This window comes from Pleurodeles waltl, chromosome 10 (genome assembly GCF_031143425.1).
Source record: "Pleurodeles waltl isolate 20211129_DDA chromosome 10, aPleWal1.hap1.20221129, whole genome shotgun sequence".
NCBI lineage: Eukaryota > Metazoa > Chordata > Amphibia > Caudata > Salamandridae > Pleurodeles > Pleurodeles waltl.
In genome coordinates this window covers 62966838-62983676 of record NC_090449.1, presented here as the reverse complement: position 1 = coordinate 62983676, position 16839 = coordinate 62966838, and the positions used below count along the sequence as shown (strand labels likewise).

At 51.6% G+C, this 16839-nt stretch overlaps 1 long non-coding RNA gene across 1 annotated transcript in view; it reads right to left on the bottom strand.

Moving 5' to 3' along the window:
- Positions 1-215: 215 nt before the first annotated feature.
- The window catches only part of LOC138260705 (uncharacterized), a 111138-nt gene continuing 94514 nt past the window's right edge, over positions 216-16839 (bottom strand). The window contains exons 3-4 of the long non-coding RNA XR_011198931.1: positions 1488-1650; positions 216-387 (exon numbers count right to left, since the gene is read on the bottom strand). This is a non-coding gene — a long non-coding RNA (uncharacterized lncRNA). The remainder of the gene's footprint in view (positions 388-1487; positions 1651-16839) is intronic.

Genomic DNA, 16839 nt, shown 5'->3' with positions numbered 1-16839 from the left:
GCTGCTGGCGGTTCCACAAACGCCGGCAACTCCTCTCGTATATTATGCCTACCTCCGTCCTAGGAAAACCCTAACCTCTCCAGGGTCCCAACTATGTTTTATAGGAACATATCCATTCCTACTCTTGACAAATGGTCCCCAGTCTCCACGTACTTTCCAATACTCCTTGCAACAGTGTCTTACCATGTTCCGCTTCTCCTTTTGAGCCCCTGGGCTCTGCCCTCACAGGCCTCCTGTTGACCGGATTTGAAACACGCCAGCCAGTACCATGCATGTCTTTTCCTGGGTTGCAACCTTACGTTTCCCACCCACAGGCTGGCATAGCTGCAGTCCCTGCTAGGCACATCTTCAGTTCCCGGGCCCAAATATTGTCTGGCAGACTTCGACCTAAAAAGAAGAGTTCCAGATGCCATTCACATAAAAATGCAAAATTTCGAATACATTCACAAAATAAATTTAAACAATGGCTAGTGTAAAGTATAAAATAAAGAAAATTAAGTTTGCTAAACACTTTTCATACTCTTCAGCAACGTATGAGCGATGACTTCACTGGCTTCATCATAATAAACTGCAAATACCCACTAGCAGTTCGAGAAAGCAGGATATTTTTTTTTTAGAATTCAGTAAATTGGGACACAGTCAGTGACACAGTGTTCTTAAAGTGTAAAAGGCCAATTATTTAGGACAGGATTGCCTCATATACAATAACATTATACAACTAAACTTTAACCAAGTTCAAACCCCCCCACCCCTTTGAAAACCTCTCCCCGGTCCTCTTTTCGCTCATCCCCTCTATTAGCCTTGATTTTTCCATCTTCACACTTCAATTGACCCACAAATCCCCCTTTTCCTTTCATCCCCTGCCTGCTTTGGGCATCCACACTATCATCCTTCACATGTTTCTTTCTCCCCCTGGAAGAGTGGCCAAGCCCGCATCTGACTCTCTACCCTCACCCATCTACTGCCACTCAGCACAAACCCGATGGGCGTTTTGCTGCCCCACCAGCGAACCCGCTGCAACATTGCACACTTATGCTCTGTCCTTGAGCCACTTCTTCTCTCCCCACAAAGCCCCCAACATTAATCAGAGGTCCATGATATGATAAGCATTACCCAGCTCGGAGAGGTGCACACCATCCGACCTGAACAACCCCCCCTCTTCTTCCTTAATGTCCTCGTGTTTCAACACCTTTATACCATGTGCCCAGCAGAAAACCCTCATGGCTCTATTTAGCTTCCTCTGAGCCCTCTCCACAGCGCCATGTTTCAATGCCCCTTTCCACTTCCTCCGAGGTACGAACTCAGTCCATACTATGCAGGTACCATGCATCTTTTGGCAAAGCAACTCCAGATCTCGTTGCATATGTTGCAGTAGGTTGAGCCCTGAAAGTTTCACTAAGTCATTTTCCCCCAAGTGCAAGAACAGCATATCCGGGCAACCCCAATTGGGCATCATTGATATTAGAAAAGGAAGCAAATTGGCGCACCTCATTCTGCTCTTCCTCCACCACAAAACTTCATGCCGTTCTCTTGACAATCCCACTGAGTGTCCATATATCTGCCTTTCTGTGTATTTTACCGCCCAATGGATGAATGAATGACCGACCATCCAAGTGACCATCTTCCCCTTCCTCGGGCGGGCCACACAACCTGCAAAAAGAACAGATATTAATACCAGAATACCACCCACCCTTACCCCAATCTCCTTTTCCTACCCACTCATCAATACCAAAACACCACTCAAACCGTCACATAACGCTCAAAGCACCGCCACCTACCTTTTTGCCTGATTGCTGCCCAGTCCCAAACCAGGGCCACCACGGCAGTAGCTGCCCCAATCCTGAAAAAATGAGTCCCATAGCACTGTGCCTGTCTCCCAATCCTTCTCAGCGCCAATCGCAAAACAGCTAGCAACTGGAACTCAATGAGATTTTCCCCACTCGCATGGGTAAAGACGCCGTTCTCACCAATCAGCCATGCCGCCCTAAAACTGATCCACTCGAAAATTGGACAAGCAGCTGCATCCCCCTTTTTCTCAGCCATACCCACTTCCCTTTCCTCATCTGGTCCGTTTTGGACTTTCTGAGCGATATGCCCAAGCGCTCCTCCTTCAGGCAGATGTCACATGTCCTTACACCTACCCCCTTTCCCACACCCAACAGCTCAGACACCCGAAATGCTCCAAAAAACATCCACACCATACACAAACGAAACAAAGCCAGCTTGCGAGGATCAGCACAACAATCCGGCAACACATGCAACAGCTCCAACAACTCAGATGTAATGGGTTCCCTTGCTGCCTTGCCCCTGTCTGCCCTCGCTCTACCCCACCCCTTCAACATCCTACCCAAAATATCATCCTTCGCTGGGTCGCAACCGAAAAAACAATTTCCCATAAAAAGAAACGCCGGCCAGCTTCCCCCCAATCATTGCAGGTGACAAACCCTTTTGAATCAAGAACAAAACAAATCGCAACATGCGAGACTGCAGCATGTCAGTGCTCTGAACCCAAAAATCCCCCTCCCAACATTAAAAACTCCAAAATTCCAACAATGCCAGTCGATAATTCCTCCGAGTTGAGTCTGCTAAAGACATCTCCACCAGCCCAATGACCATCATGCACCACATTCCCAAATGTCTGCCGGGACCGCTTTCTTGAATCGCTGCGCTCCTGGCGCCAAGCTGCGAAACCTATCCCACTGGGAACAAGACAAGGAATCTGCAATGGCATTGTTCACCCAAGGAATGTGTTCTGCCTTGAATATAACATTTAACAATAGACATCTAAGCATAAAACATCTCAACAAACGCAACACCCTCAGGTCCTTAGTTCTTTGTCTATCCACCAGTTCCACTACCGTCATGTTGTCCACATGAAAAACTACCGTCCTGTTGGCGAGTTTGACACCCCAGACAGCCAAAGCTACTAACAGAGGGAACAATTCCAAAAAGGCAATACCCCTGCCTTGTGTCAGCCAACATGCTGGCCAATGCTCCGCGCACCACCTGCCATTCCAAAAAAGTCCGAACCCCGAGGCCCCGGTTGCATCCCAGAAGATTTGCACCTGCCAGATAGTGTCCTCCTCCCTAAGGTGCATGGAAACACCATTGAGACTTGCCAAGAAAATCTCCCATACTCTGATGTCTTCCCGAAGCCCCACATACACTCGAATCCTATGGTGAGGAAGGGAGGCACCTGACATAGTGAGCCCAAGCGCCTACAGAATGTCCTACCCCCTCATACCACTCTGCATGCAAAGTTGAGAAAACCTAAAAGCTTCTGAGCCGTGCGCAAATCAATCTTGTGCAAACCTCTCACCTGTCTCATAAAGTCCAAAATCTCCGTCACCTTACCTGCCGGCAATCGTGCCACCAGAGCCTCCGTGTCCAATTCAATCCCCAGAAATGTCAGAATACAACTAGGTCCTTCGGTCTTCTGAGGAGCCAAGGGAACCCTCATCTCTCTGGCCAGTCCTTCAAAACCGCCCAATGCCATGCTACAAGACTGGGACCCAGCGCGTCCCACAAAAAGGAAGTCATCTAGGTAGTGCGTCACCTCTCTATGCCCGCACACTTTGACAAAAACCCACTGCAGAAACGTACTGAAGGCCTCAAAAAGTGCACATGAAATTGCACAGCTCATAGGCAGAACCCTGTCCACATAGATGGCCCCATCCAGCTGCATCCCCAGTAACAAAAAAACCTCAGGATGAATGGGGAAGAGCCGAAGGGCTGACTTAATGCCACATTTAGCCAGCTCAGCCCCTCTACCACACCCCCGAACTAGCCGAATGGCATCATCCACTGAAGCGTCACCACGCTCGTGTCCTCCTGTGCGATGAAATCATTCACCGACGCCCCTCTGCCAGGACAAATGATGGATAAGGCAAAACTCACCTTTACTTTTCTTAGACACCACGCCAAGCGGGGAAATCATCAATGTGTCCAAACGCCAGTCAAAGAATGGACCTGCAGTTCTACCTTCAGCGACCTCTTTCGCCAATTTTTCCGCTACCACCTGTGGCATTGAGTTAGCAGACTGCAAATTGTCTGCCCACCTCCTCTGCCTCGGCCCTTGATAACCTATCCGAAAACCTTCTTTGAAACCCCATTCCAACTTGCATGCTATGTCTCTGTCCAGGTACATACGCATCTAAGGCAGCAAAAATTCAAGCTTAATTGGTGTAGGAGCCCTTTGGTGCAGGAGCGCCCTGCATCCCTCTAACCCTGGCTGACCTCCACTGTTCTGCTGGACTTGTGAGAGAAAAACACTGCATGACCGGGTGTCATCCCCTGCATTTGGAACAGTCATGTTTGAATTTCCAGGGATGGCCTGAGCAGAAACCCTTGGTAAAGGTCCAGCATGCCCCAGACGAGGACAATTGTGGTCGTTGTAAAGCGCCTTCCCCCCGCTTTGGTGGGACGAGCATGAAAGGGCTTGTACAATACCGTCAGGCCACTAGCGGTATGTGTGGATGCGGCAGAATGTGATTAAGCCATCCACTGCATCCACAACTCCGAGTCAACATCCCCACAGGGTTTGTCGGGATTCACGCTGACCCATGCTCTTAATTCCTCATCATAGTTCAACCATGCGAAACCCCCAAACTGCATTTGTGCCTTGCGTATAATGTCCATGTATTTAAAAAGCGCAATGGCCCTGTCAGGAAATCTTTCACAATAGATACTGGCATATATCAAAAATGCGGATGTCCAGATATCCATCGTAATCAGCACCCTGGGCCTGCATGCTAGCTCCCATTCCTCCTCCTTGGAGCCCTCCTTAGCCTGAATGTCCCTGTGGAGCAATTTGAACACATCTACGTAGTTGTGTCGCCAAATCCTGGACTTCGTCTTTTCTGCCATGTGAGAACCCAAAGGCATCGCAAGACCCATATAAGGGAACCGCTTCCTAAGCCCCTCTCCGCCCTTGTCCTCACCATCCTTTCCGTCACCCATCAAGGTGTTCCCCATGTCTCCCGCTGGAGCCTCAGCCTGTATTGCCTGTGCCAAGTCGCCCATCTGGGCAGCACTAACTCCAGAAATGTCATGAGTAGAATGATCTTCCACGCTTACTGTCTTGTGTGTAGTCGTCACAACCTTCTTTTGACAATTGCCCCACACGGACCACCATTCTCCCTTACCTTGCATCCGTGGGGCCTTCCCTTTAGCTGCTGTCTGAGCTGGGTGAGCCCGTTCTTGCCCGCATTTGGTTGTCTTCGCCTTTCCTGTGACTGCCTGCTCCTGTAATACAGAATTCGAAGAGGGGGTAGCGCCACTCTTGTGCCCGTTCCCCCTCCCCCTTTGCTTCTCACCTGGCTTTCGTGTATCTCCCCTTCTTCCCGTTCGTCCATCTCATCCTCGTAATCCAGATCCACCTCCACTTTATCGTTCATCTCAGACTCGTCGTCCACACCTTTCCCAGGCAACGTTTCATTCCGCTCATCACGCGCATGTCCCTCATGGCATCTGCCATACTTGCGCCCAGTGCATTCCTGCGGTGTAGAGAAGGCCGCAAAAAAAACCTCTAGCGCTTCAGACCAACATCCTGGAGCCGCGTTGTGCCCTGTTGGCACCACCTTCTTTCTGCCAGTCCCTTCCACTGACATTGACTCTTCGTGCCACTCATGGCCGTATGCGCCACTGGTGTCCGTCGCACGGCTAGACCCCTCGGCTGCAAAAGCCTCTTTACTGACCTCCTGTGGGACCCATACCCAAGTGCCCAACCCAGACTCAGGACCCTTCTGACACCCCCCTTCCTCCTTGCCTGCCTTCCTTTTCGGGCGATGTTCCCTGTCTAGGGCCTCCTCCCTGCCCTTGCATAACGGGGCCCATCTTTCCTCCATCTCCTATACCACCCGCCTGATCCTTGCCTCGATGTCTACCATGGACCAGTCTTGTGCCGCTGGCTGCCCAGTTGTCCAGCCAGTAAATGCCTCCCTTCATGGGCCTCTAGGGGCCCACCAAGTCCCTTGCCGCTCCTCACCAGCACCCCCACTCCAGGCTCCTGAAAACGGTCACCAGGCTCCAACTCGCCCTGCACTCCTGGCCCTCTGCTTGCTGGGGGCCCTTTTGGCCCCCACTCTCCAGGGCCCCACCTCACCTGCCTGCACTACTAGAGGGGGGCTTGCCTGGCTACCAGGTCCAGCCACCTGTCCTGTCTCCCTTACCTTCGGGCACCTTATTTGTTAGGGCCATCCACAGCCCAGGAGCCTGCTCTTGGCCCCTCCACCTCATTGCCCTCCAACTGGGCTTGTATAAGGGGCCCTGCCTCTCCCCCCAACGGGAACGCCGCTCCAGAGCCCCTCCCCAACCCTCCACCAACTGCTTAGTCAAGCCTAGCCCCCGGGGGGCTGAAATCTGAACTGGAGGAGAAGACGCGCTGAGTCTCCTCCCCCCAACAGACTTTCTTTGTTTTGCACTTTTGGGCGAAACGCACGCAGCCACCGCGCCGGCTACGCCGCTGGAGGCTGCGTGTGCTGTGCGAGTCATTCCGACCCAGGCCTGGTCGAGAACACCTGGCCTGAGGAGGTCGGAACGGCTGGCTGTGCCGAGAAGGTGAAGCGCAGCCCGGACAGCAGCAGCGTCATGGCTCTGAGCCATGGAGCTACAATTATACCAAAATATACCCTCACGACAACCTTATCTGCCAAACCTTCAACCGCGCGAACGGCTAGCGTGGAAGAGGCCGGTCCCCACACCCCTCACTCCTATATACCCCTTCCATACCCGACCCCCACATACCTATAAACCAGTGGTCTCCAAACTTTTTAATGCCGCACCCCCCCAGTTGAAAAATAAAAATCATTGGGCCCCCCTCAGAATTTTTCACAATTATTTTATAAAGATGGCAATGTTTAAATATGTCTAGACCTATTTAAACATTGCAGTTAAGTACTGTTGCCTTTTTAAAAGGGCAACTACATGTTTCTGCTTTAAATAAAGGCCTTTAATCATTATAATGCTTCTTTTGGCCAGAGTCCGGCGCCCCCCTGGGACCACTTGAGGCCCCTCTATGGGGGCCTGACCCCCAGTTTGAAGACCTCTGCTATAAATCAATCCTGCCCTCCCTCCGTCACTTCCCTCCAGAACGCTCCTGTGGAGAGACTAGACTATGGCCCTCATTACAACCCTGGCGGTCAAAGACCGCCAGGGCTGTTTTGGAGTTTGTACCACCAACAGGCTGGCGGTACAAACTTTGGCATTATGACTGCGGCGGAAGCGCTGCGGTCGCACTGCCGGGACCAGCGGTTTTCTGCCACTTTTGTCCCGGCGATTGTAATCCCCCAGGGCAGCGCTGCTTGCAGCGCTGCCCAGGGGATTACGAGTCCCCCTTCCGCACGCCTTTTCATGGCGGTATGAACCGGCATGAAAAGGCTGGCAGAAAGGGGAGTAGCGGGGACCCTGGGGGCCCCTGCACTGCCCATGCCATTGGCTTGGACAGTGAAGGGGCCCACGGCCACGGCCCCATGGAGCTTTTCACTGTCTGCATAGCAGACAGTGAAAAGCGCGATGGGTGCAACTGCACCCGTTGCACAGCCGCAACACCGCCGGGTCCATTTGGAGCCTGCTCCTGTTTTGCAGCCGAGATCCCCGCTGGGCCGGCGGGCGGAAACCACCCTGCGGGAGTGTGGCTGCATTGGCGGCCGCCCGGCGGTTTCACTGTGCTCTCCATGGGGCCCTTCATTCCAACTCCATCAAAGTTGGGGCCTCCGAGTTTCCAAGGTATTGTCGGCACTCTTGATAGCAAGATTACATTCAGAAAGAGGAGCACAGGTTCCTTCTGCGCTTGGGCACACCCTCATGATCGTGACATTGGAACAATTAATTGTTGAACGGATACTTTTGCTCAGTATTTACAATGTATCCTGAGGTTAGCGTTTTGGGTGTGGTTTTTGCTGCTCAGATAATAAACCACAAGGCGAAGACAGCAGACAGAAGACGGGCTGAAGAAGCAGGAAAAGGGGCGTGGCCTACACTTGTTATTTGATAACATCGAACATGCAAGGAGGTTTCACAAAATTTGTGAATTGTTGAAACTACCTTCAAAACTCTTACTCAGTTTCTCACTAAAAACAAAAAGTCGAACCAGGGCAATTGTTTTCATGCATTACACAAGTGGAAGGATGCCGGGAAACCCCGGGCAGTCATCCTGCAATAATTTCTGGGGAAACTAATAGAATCACTCATATAGAAATGAGCAGCCGAAAACCTTGAAATTAGTTGTTTTATTTTCAAATTTATCATACAGTACAGGATCTCTGGCAGGCTGGGTTTACAAGGGGAAAGTCATGCCAGACAAATGTAATTGAATTTTTTAACTGGGTGGCCAGAGAAATACATCAAGGCGGAACTGTGAATGCCACACAGGTTAGACTCAGTGAAGTCCTTCAAACTGTTAGACACTGAAGACTCGTAAACAGGTTTAACTGCCAATGTTCAATATAGCTAGAAACTAGTGTGGTGAAATACTGCAAAGGATGCTGTGGAATTGGATCCATTCTGAAGCCAAAGAGATGTCACAGAAGGTGGCACAAGGGCTGGAATTGGAAAAAATCACTCTGGGAACTCACAAATTCTGGGTCAAAATGTGGCAGAGTAAACGGGGTTGAGTCACTAGGGTCGGAACTTGAATAGAAGAGTTTGACAGTCAATTTATACATTTATTTGTAAAAAAAAAAAAAACAGGGACAAACTTGACAGTAAGGGCCACTTTTCTTCTGCCCTCTAGTGCCCCCCTAACGCCACCATGTGTGGGTCGTATTTAAAATATGGTGCCCCATGGCGTAGTCAGGGGGACTAGTGTCATAATTTTTGGCGCTAGTCCGGTGCTTTGCAGGATTAGCGTAAAAAATTATGACGCTAATCCTGCAAAATACCCAGAGGCCCACTGAACACAATGGGCACGTCTTTTTAATGCTTGCAAAGAAATCTCATAGATTTCTTTGTGTCATTTTTTTGCCCCCCCCTAGCGCCGGAATGCCCCCTTGCATACATTATGCCTGGCGCAGGCATAATGTGGTGCAAGGGAATCCAAAGTGGCGCAATGCAAGCATTGTGCCACTTTGTAAATATGATGCAGCGTTTTTGGCCTTCTAAAGCCACATTAGCTTAAAAAGATGATGCTAATGTGGTCTTAGAATGGCGCTAGGCCCACAAAACTCTGGGCCCAAATCTTTTGTCGTTTTCTTAATAGGTCACAAAGGTGCTGCATTTTAAAATATCTTACAGGGTTAAAACACCTGCTGCTGAGATATTTGTGTATGCAATTTTGAGAGGATTGAAACATCTACAAGTACAGAAGATATGTGATTCCTACACTATATAATCGTCATTATGTTATGCAAGATTCCCTGTATGTTTAATTTCAAACTTGTATGATTTATAGTGCCTCTAAGGAACTCTAATACCCTACACTGAAATGAACAGGTACCATTTAAATAATTATTTGTGTATTTACTCTTTGTCAGAAAGTAGCCTCTTTCTATCATGGTTACCCCCAATTTCTGCCAGTTTGGCAGTGTGTTTTTACTGTGTCACTGGGATCCTGCTAGTCAGGACCCCAGTGCTCATAGGTTGTGGCCTACTTGTCAGTATGTTTCACTGTTTTTGTCAGTACGCTTGACTATGTCACTGGAGTCCTGCTAATCAGAACCCCAATGCTTATGCTCTCTCTGGTTCCAGATTTGTACTTACATACTGGTAACCCAGTATTCCACTCCAAATTGGTATATTTGTCCCCCCCCCCTTGAAAGTCCCTGGTATATGGTCCCTAGGTACCCAGGGCATTGGGGTTCCAGGAGAGCCGTATGGGCTGCAGCATTTCTTTTGCCACCCATAAGGAACTCATACAAACACTTCTTCAGGACTGCCATTGCAGCCTGAGTGAAATAGTTTAAGCACTAATTCACAGCCATTTTCACTGCACCAGGTCACTTATAAGTCAGCTATATACCTAACCTTCAGACCGTGAAGGCTAGGTGCATAGTACCTGTGTGTGAGAGCACCCCTGAACTAGCTGAGGTGCTCCCACGTCATCCAGGCCCATTTTCTCAGACTTCGTGAGTGCGGGGACGCCCTTATAGGTGTGCATTACATATAGGTCAATACATATATGTAGCTTCACAATGGTAACTCCAAATATGGCCATATAAGGTGTAGAACAACTGGGAATTGTACCCCAATACCGCTTCCCGTATTGGTTGCACAATCCCATGCACACTGGGTGCTCCACCTTGGCCCCCCAGGACTGCCATACCAGTCTTCTGAGGTTTTCACTGCAGCCCCAGCTGCTGCCACCTCACAGACAGGCTTCTGACCTCCTGGGGCTTGAGCAGCTCAATACCAGGAAGGCATAACAATGCATTTCCTTTAGGAGAGGGGTGATACACCCTCTTCTTTTGGAAATAAGTGTTACATGCATGGGAGGGGTATCCTCCCAGAGTCTCTGGAAATGTTTTGAAGGGCACAGATGGTGCCCTCCTTGCATAATCCAGTCTACACTGGTTCAGGGACCCCCCAGTCCCTGCTCTGACACAAAACTGGACAAAGGAAAGGGGAGTGACCACTCCCCTGTCCATTACCACCCCAGGGGTGCTGCCCAGAGCTCCTCCATAGTGTCCCTGGGTTCTGCCATTTTGTTTTCAGGATGGTCAGGGAACTCTCGGAGCATATGAGTGGCCAGTGCCAGCAGGTGACGTCAGAGACCCCTCCTGATAGGTCCAAACCTGGTTAGGTGACCAATCCCTCTCTCAGGGCTATTTAGGGTCTCTCCTCAGATTTGGATCACAAGACTCCAGCAGGAATCCTCTGCATCCTCCACTTCATCTTCTACCACGGATCAACCGCTGTCTGCTCCAGGTACTCTGCAAAACTGCATCAAAGAAGCAAAGACGACTTCTGCAACCTTGTAACTTCAGCTCCTGCCAGCAACTGCAACAGTTTCCAGGTTGTGCATCCTCCGAGGACTGTTTGTCTTCAGCCTGCACCAGAAGAACCGAAGGAATCTCCAGTGGAGGGACAGAGTCACTTCCCTGCTTCAGCAGGTACCTCTCTGCAGTGATGATCGGTGGCTTGGACCCACTCTCCAGACGACAGGCGTGGATCCTGCAACACAGGTGGTGGACTAAAGTGACTCCGGCAGTCCCACTGTCCAGCTTTCCAACTTGGTGGAGGTAAGAGCTTGCCTGCCCATGCAAGACCGTACCCCCATGCACAGCGTGACTTGCAGTTGCTAAGGCTTGTGTGCGACCTTCCATAAAGTTCTTTGTACACAGCACAGCTTATGCCCCTAGCACTCCATCCTGCAATGCACAACTTCATTAGTGGTTATCCGGTGGCGTGGGAATCCTTTGTGTCATGCTGCGTGGGCCTCCATTTGCACCTCCTTTGTCCCCGTGCTGTGGGACTCCTGTGCATGCTGCCTGGTCTTTTGAGGGCTCTCTGAGTTACTGAGAGGCCCCTCTCTCTCCCCCCCGGGTAGAGGCCACCAGATCCATCCTGGTCCTGGGCAGTGCCATTTTCCGCTAACCACGAGCTTTGCAGGTACCAAGGCTTGTTGGTGGAATCCAATGACGCAAACCAGACTGCATTCATCCATCTGGCGTGGGACATCTCTTGCACCAACCAGAAACCCACATCTGTCTTCTTTGGTACAATACTGACTTTGTCTTCTCACCGGTTGTTCCTCTTTTGCACCTTCATCCGGGTTAGCAGGGGCTCCTGTTCTCCCTGGACTCTTCAGTGCTTCTTGGACTTGGTCCCCTTCTTCCACAGATCTTCAGGTCCAGGAATCCATCATTGGTGGCTTGTAGTCCCTTCTGGTTCTTGCATTATCTTCCATAACAACTTATTGTGTGTTTTAGGAAACTTGCTGTGTTTTACTCCTGCTTTCCTGGGCTCTGGTATTTTACTTACTATTGGTGTTTTCAAACACTTCCAGCGCCCCTCTACACACTACACTTGCCTAGGTCGGAAACCGACTTTTGCATTTCACTATTTTATTATATGGTGTGTGTTCCCCCTAGGCCCATTGCAACCTAAGGTGTTTTTCCCTATTTGCACTATTTTCCTACTGTGCACTTACCTATTTCTGGTTACTAGTGTGCATATTGTGTAATTTACTTACCTCCTAGGGGAGTAAAGCCTACAAAGTATTTTTGGCATTGTGGGGATGATTCTGACCTCGGCGGTAAAATGCCCTTACCGCCGGTCATAAGACCGCCATAACACCGCCGCGGCCGCGGTCAACCGCCACGGTCATTCTGACCCACAACGGCCAAACCTCCAAAAATCCGTCCTCCACTGCAGCCCGCCACATCGGCGGGCAGCGATAAACTGGAGATGACCAAACCTCCACCGTCACGCCAACAGAAATACGCCCATGCCATTACGACCCACGAATCCACACGGCGGTCATTCAAACGCGGTATTCCATTGGCGGTACACACCGCCGCGGTCAGAATACACACACATCACCAAAACACAGCCACATTGGACAATTTGAAATACACACACCTGATACACATACACACACCACTCCCACACAATCAACCAACTATAAAACACACACCCACATCACCCACAAACCCCTGCGACCATAATTACAGAGAGAAGGAGAGAGAGACACAGCAGACAATCCCTAGCAAGACACACTGAGGCACACTACACCATCACACACACCACATAGTAGCACAAAGGACCACACACCAACATACTCATCATCACATACACCACCCCACACCTCACCCACACCACCCCATGGCACCCCAAAGGCACCCACGCTTTTCGGACCAAGAACTCCGGGTCATGGTGGAGGAAATCCTAAGAGTGGAACCCCAGCTCTTCGGCTCGCAGGTGCAGCACACCAGTATAGCCAGGAAGGCGGAGCTATGGCAGCGGATCGTGGACAGGGTCAACGCGGTGGGACAGCATCCCAGGAATAGGGAGGACATCCGCAAAAGATGGAACGACCTACGGGGGAAGGTCCGATCGATGGTCTCCAGGCACAACATCGCGGTCCAGAAGACTGGCGGCGGACCCCCACCCACCCCTCCCGAATTTACATCGTGGGAGCAAGAGGTCTTGACCATCCTGCATCCTCAGGGCCTCGCAGGAGTAGCCGGAGGAATGGACTCTGGTAAGTCCCATCTCAACTACTATATCCCCCCCACCCCACCAGCATGCCAACCCACACCCCCACCCTCACCCCCAACCCTCCAGCACATATCCTCCCTGACAATGTCTCATCAGCACAACCCACCCATCCCAACACCAACTCCTGCATGCCAACACAAATCATGGGCACCCATCACCTATGCATGACCACTGCACTAACCCCTCCCCCCCACTAAATACCCTCACAACACCTCCCTCAAGGGAATGCCTGCACTGGGGGACAAGGGCACCCATAACACGCACGCTATTGCACACACAGAAACAATAACCAAACTCTCTTACCCCATGCAGGACCCGAACGGCAACACACCAGCCAGGAGGGTCCAGAAGTGTCCATCCCACCACCGGAACAGGCCCACACTGAGGATAGCAGCTCTGTCGACAGTGAACCTGATGACCAGCCCGGACCATCGGGGACCTCTGGGCAGTCGGTTCCCCTCAGGCAGCCACAGGCCACACCAGACCCGACCCCCTCTGCCGACACCAGCACAGCTCCCACCCAGCGGGCCCATGCCTCTGTCTCTAGGACAGCTCAATCAGCGGTGTGTCCGCCACTACAGGGCACCCAGGCTAACCCAACACCCCAACAACAACAGGGACCTGGGGGCAGTGGGAGCGGGCACACTGGCCAGGGGACAGAGGCCGGGGGAAACCGGGCAGCTCGGAGGGCTGCTGTGCGACAGGGGGGGGAGGAGAGGCCCAAGGAACCCACTCTCCAAGAGGCCCTCACCACCATCATGGCAGCCTACCACCACTCCCAAGAAACGATGGCGACGGTACTGGCCAGGTTCACTGAGATCCAGGCACAGCAGGAAGAACGCTACATGGGGTTCAGGGAGGAGCTGAGAATCATCGGGACCGCAATGGGGACCATCGTCCTGGCCCTCCACAGGATAGAGGACGCGTTGCGGGACCATGGTGCACCACACAGGGCCCCTGTCACTAGGCCGGACCAGGAACAGCCTACCACCTCCGCCGGCGCTAGTGGACAGGAGGTCCCAACACCTCGACAGCCCCCCAGAACCCCACCTCCTGCTGAAGAACAACCACCCCGTAAGAGGAGCCTGAGACCAAAGAAAAAGACAGAGTAGGATGTCAAGACCCCCGCCAGCAGGACATACCCCCTGAACTCTTCCCACTGTCCCACATTGCCACCCTGTCCAACCATGAACTGCCTATGCTCCATCCTTCCACAGGCAAAAGAACAATGCACCTGTGAGACTGAGAACTGGACTCTGCCATGGATATTCCTCCACCCCCACCCATCACCCTTAGAATCACATGTACCGATATCTAGCACTGTAAATAAATCACATTTTGCACAATAATCTGTTTTGAGTCATGCTGTCTTATTAACAAATGTATTACATATTACTGTTCAATTTCTGTTCTGTCAATTAGTCATGACAACATACCAATGTCAATACGCTGTATTTCATGGGCGAACCAAGCAGAAGTCACGTACTGAGTCAGACAGCACTGAGAAGGGAAGGGAAAGGCAAAAATTACTGAAAAACATCTGTGGGAACTACAGAAAGTACAGATGCAGGAGGCTAGAAGCAATTGGGAAATGGCGTGGGTGATTCTTACCTGGGTGTCACTGGAAATACTGTTGTATCACTCTATCCCTATTGTCTGTGTCGTCCTCTGAGTCTTCCTCCTCTTCACTCTCCACAGGCTCCACGGCTTCTACAACACCACCATCTGGACCATCCTCCTGCAGGAAAGGCACCTGGCGTCGCAAAGCCAGGTTGTGAAGCATACAGCAGGCCACGATGATATGGCACACCTTCTTTGGTGAGTACATTAGGGATCCACCAGTCATATGCAGGCACCTAAACCTGGCCTTCAGGAGTCCAAAGGTTCGCTCAATCACCCTCCTAGTACGCCCATGGGCCTCATTGTAGCGTTCCTCTGCCCTTGTCCGGGGATTCCTTACTGGGGTCAGTAGCCACGGCAGGTTGGGGTAACCAGAGTCACCTATTAGCCACACACGTTGTCTCTGTAGCTGCTCCATCACATAGGGGATGCTGCTATTTCGCATCACATACGCGTCATGCACTGACCCTGGGAACTTGGCATTTACATGGGAGATGTACTGGTCAGCCAAACAGACTACCTGGACATTCATCGAATGATAATTTTTTCTGTTTCGGTACACCTGCTCATCGTCTTTTGGGGGTACCAAAGCCACATGGGTCCCATCAATGGCACCAATGATGTTGGGGATATGTCCAAGGGCATAGAAATCACCCTTCACTGTAGGCAAGTCACCCTCCTCGGGGAAAATGATGTAGCTCCGCATGAGTTTCATCAGGGCAGACAACACTCTGCTCAAAATCTTAGAAAACATAGGCTGAGACATTCCAGATGACATGGCCACTGTGGTCTGGAATGACCCACTGGCCAAAAAATGGAGGACTGACAAAACCTGCACCAGAGGGGGAATCCCTGTGGGTTGGCGGATGGGGGACATCAGGGCTGGCTCCAGCTGGGCACACAGTTCATGGATAGTGGCACGGTCAAGTCTGTATCGAAGTATTATATGGCGTTCTTCCATTGTCGACAGGTCCACCAGCGGTCGGTACACGCGAGGATTCCTCCTTCTCATCGCAAGTCCCAGCGGACGGTGCCTAGGAAGGACAACATGGAGCACAGAGTCAGCCAAACCACAGGTACGTACAGACAGCTTGCACAGTTAAAGAATGCCAATGGGTTGAAAGGCGTGTATGTGTGGCAATGCAAGGCCTAGGCCTGTGTGTCGCAGTCAAAATTAAGCCATGTGGGCCCTTGAAATGGCGGCTGCCTGACCTGTGAAGTGGGACAATGGGATGTGAGGTCAATGCGCTGGCGGGGCACACCGTGGCGGTAGGCGGTCGCAGACCGCGGCGCAAAGCCGCATTGGTTAACATTGAAGCCTATGGGTTTCAGGAGCCAATAACGAAGTGCGCCGGCGGTCGCGGTACGCACCGCCGCGGACGTGACCGCCATTTTCTATCTGCTTAATCACTCGAGACCTGATCATCCACAGGAGAGGACCTATACTGCAAGTGCTGCTGTGACCTCGGTCTGGAAGATACAATGGCTGCTGCGACTGGGGAAAGGGCCCCTGCCTTCACGTCTGAAGAGTTGGAGAAGCTCGTGGATGGGGTCCTCCCCCAGTATGCGCTACTCTACGGTCCTCCAGACCAACAAGTGAGTACACCGGGTGCTAATGGAATGGGCTATGCCTGTGTGGATTGGGGTGGATGTAAGTTGGTGGGGTGGGGGGCGAATGAGGAGTGCAACGCCCGACAGATGAGAGCATGTGCCATATGGCAAAGTGGGTGGGGGGGGGGCAATTACATCTAACATGCAGGTCATTGATGAGTTCCTCCTTTCCACCCTGTACATGTCTAATAGGTCAGCGCCCATCAGAAGATCGACATTTGGCATGCCATCGCCAAGGAAGTCCGGACCTTGGGGGTCCACAACAGACGGGGCACCCACTGCCGCAAGAGGTGGGAGGACATCCGCCGCGGAACAAGGAAGACCGCAGAAACACTGCTGGGGATGGCCTCCCAACCTAGGAGGGGTGCCAGTCGCACCATGACCCCCCTGATGTCCCGGATCCTGGCGGTGGCCTACCCTGAATTGGATGGGCGCTTTAAGACATCACAGCAG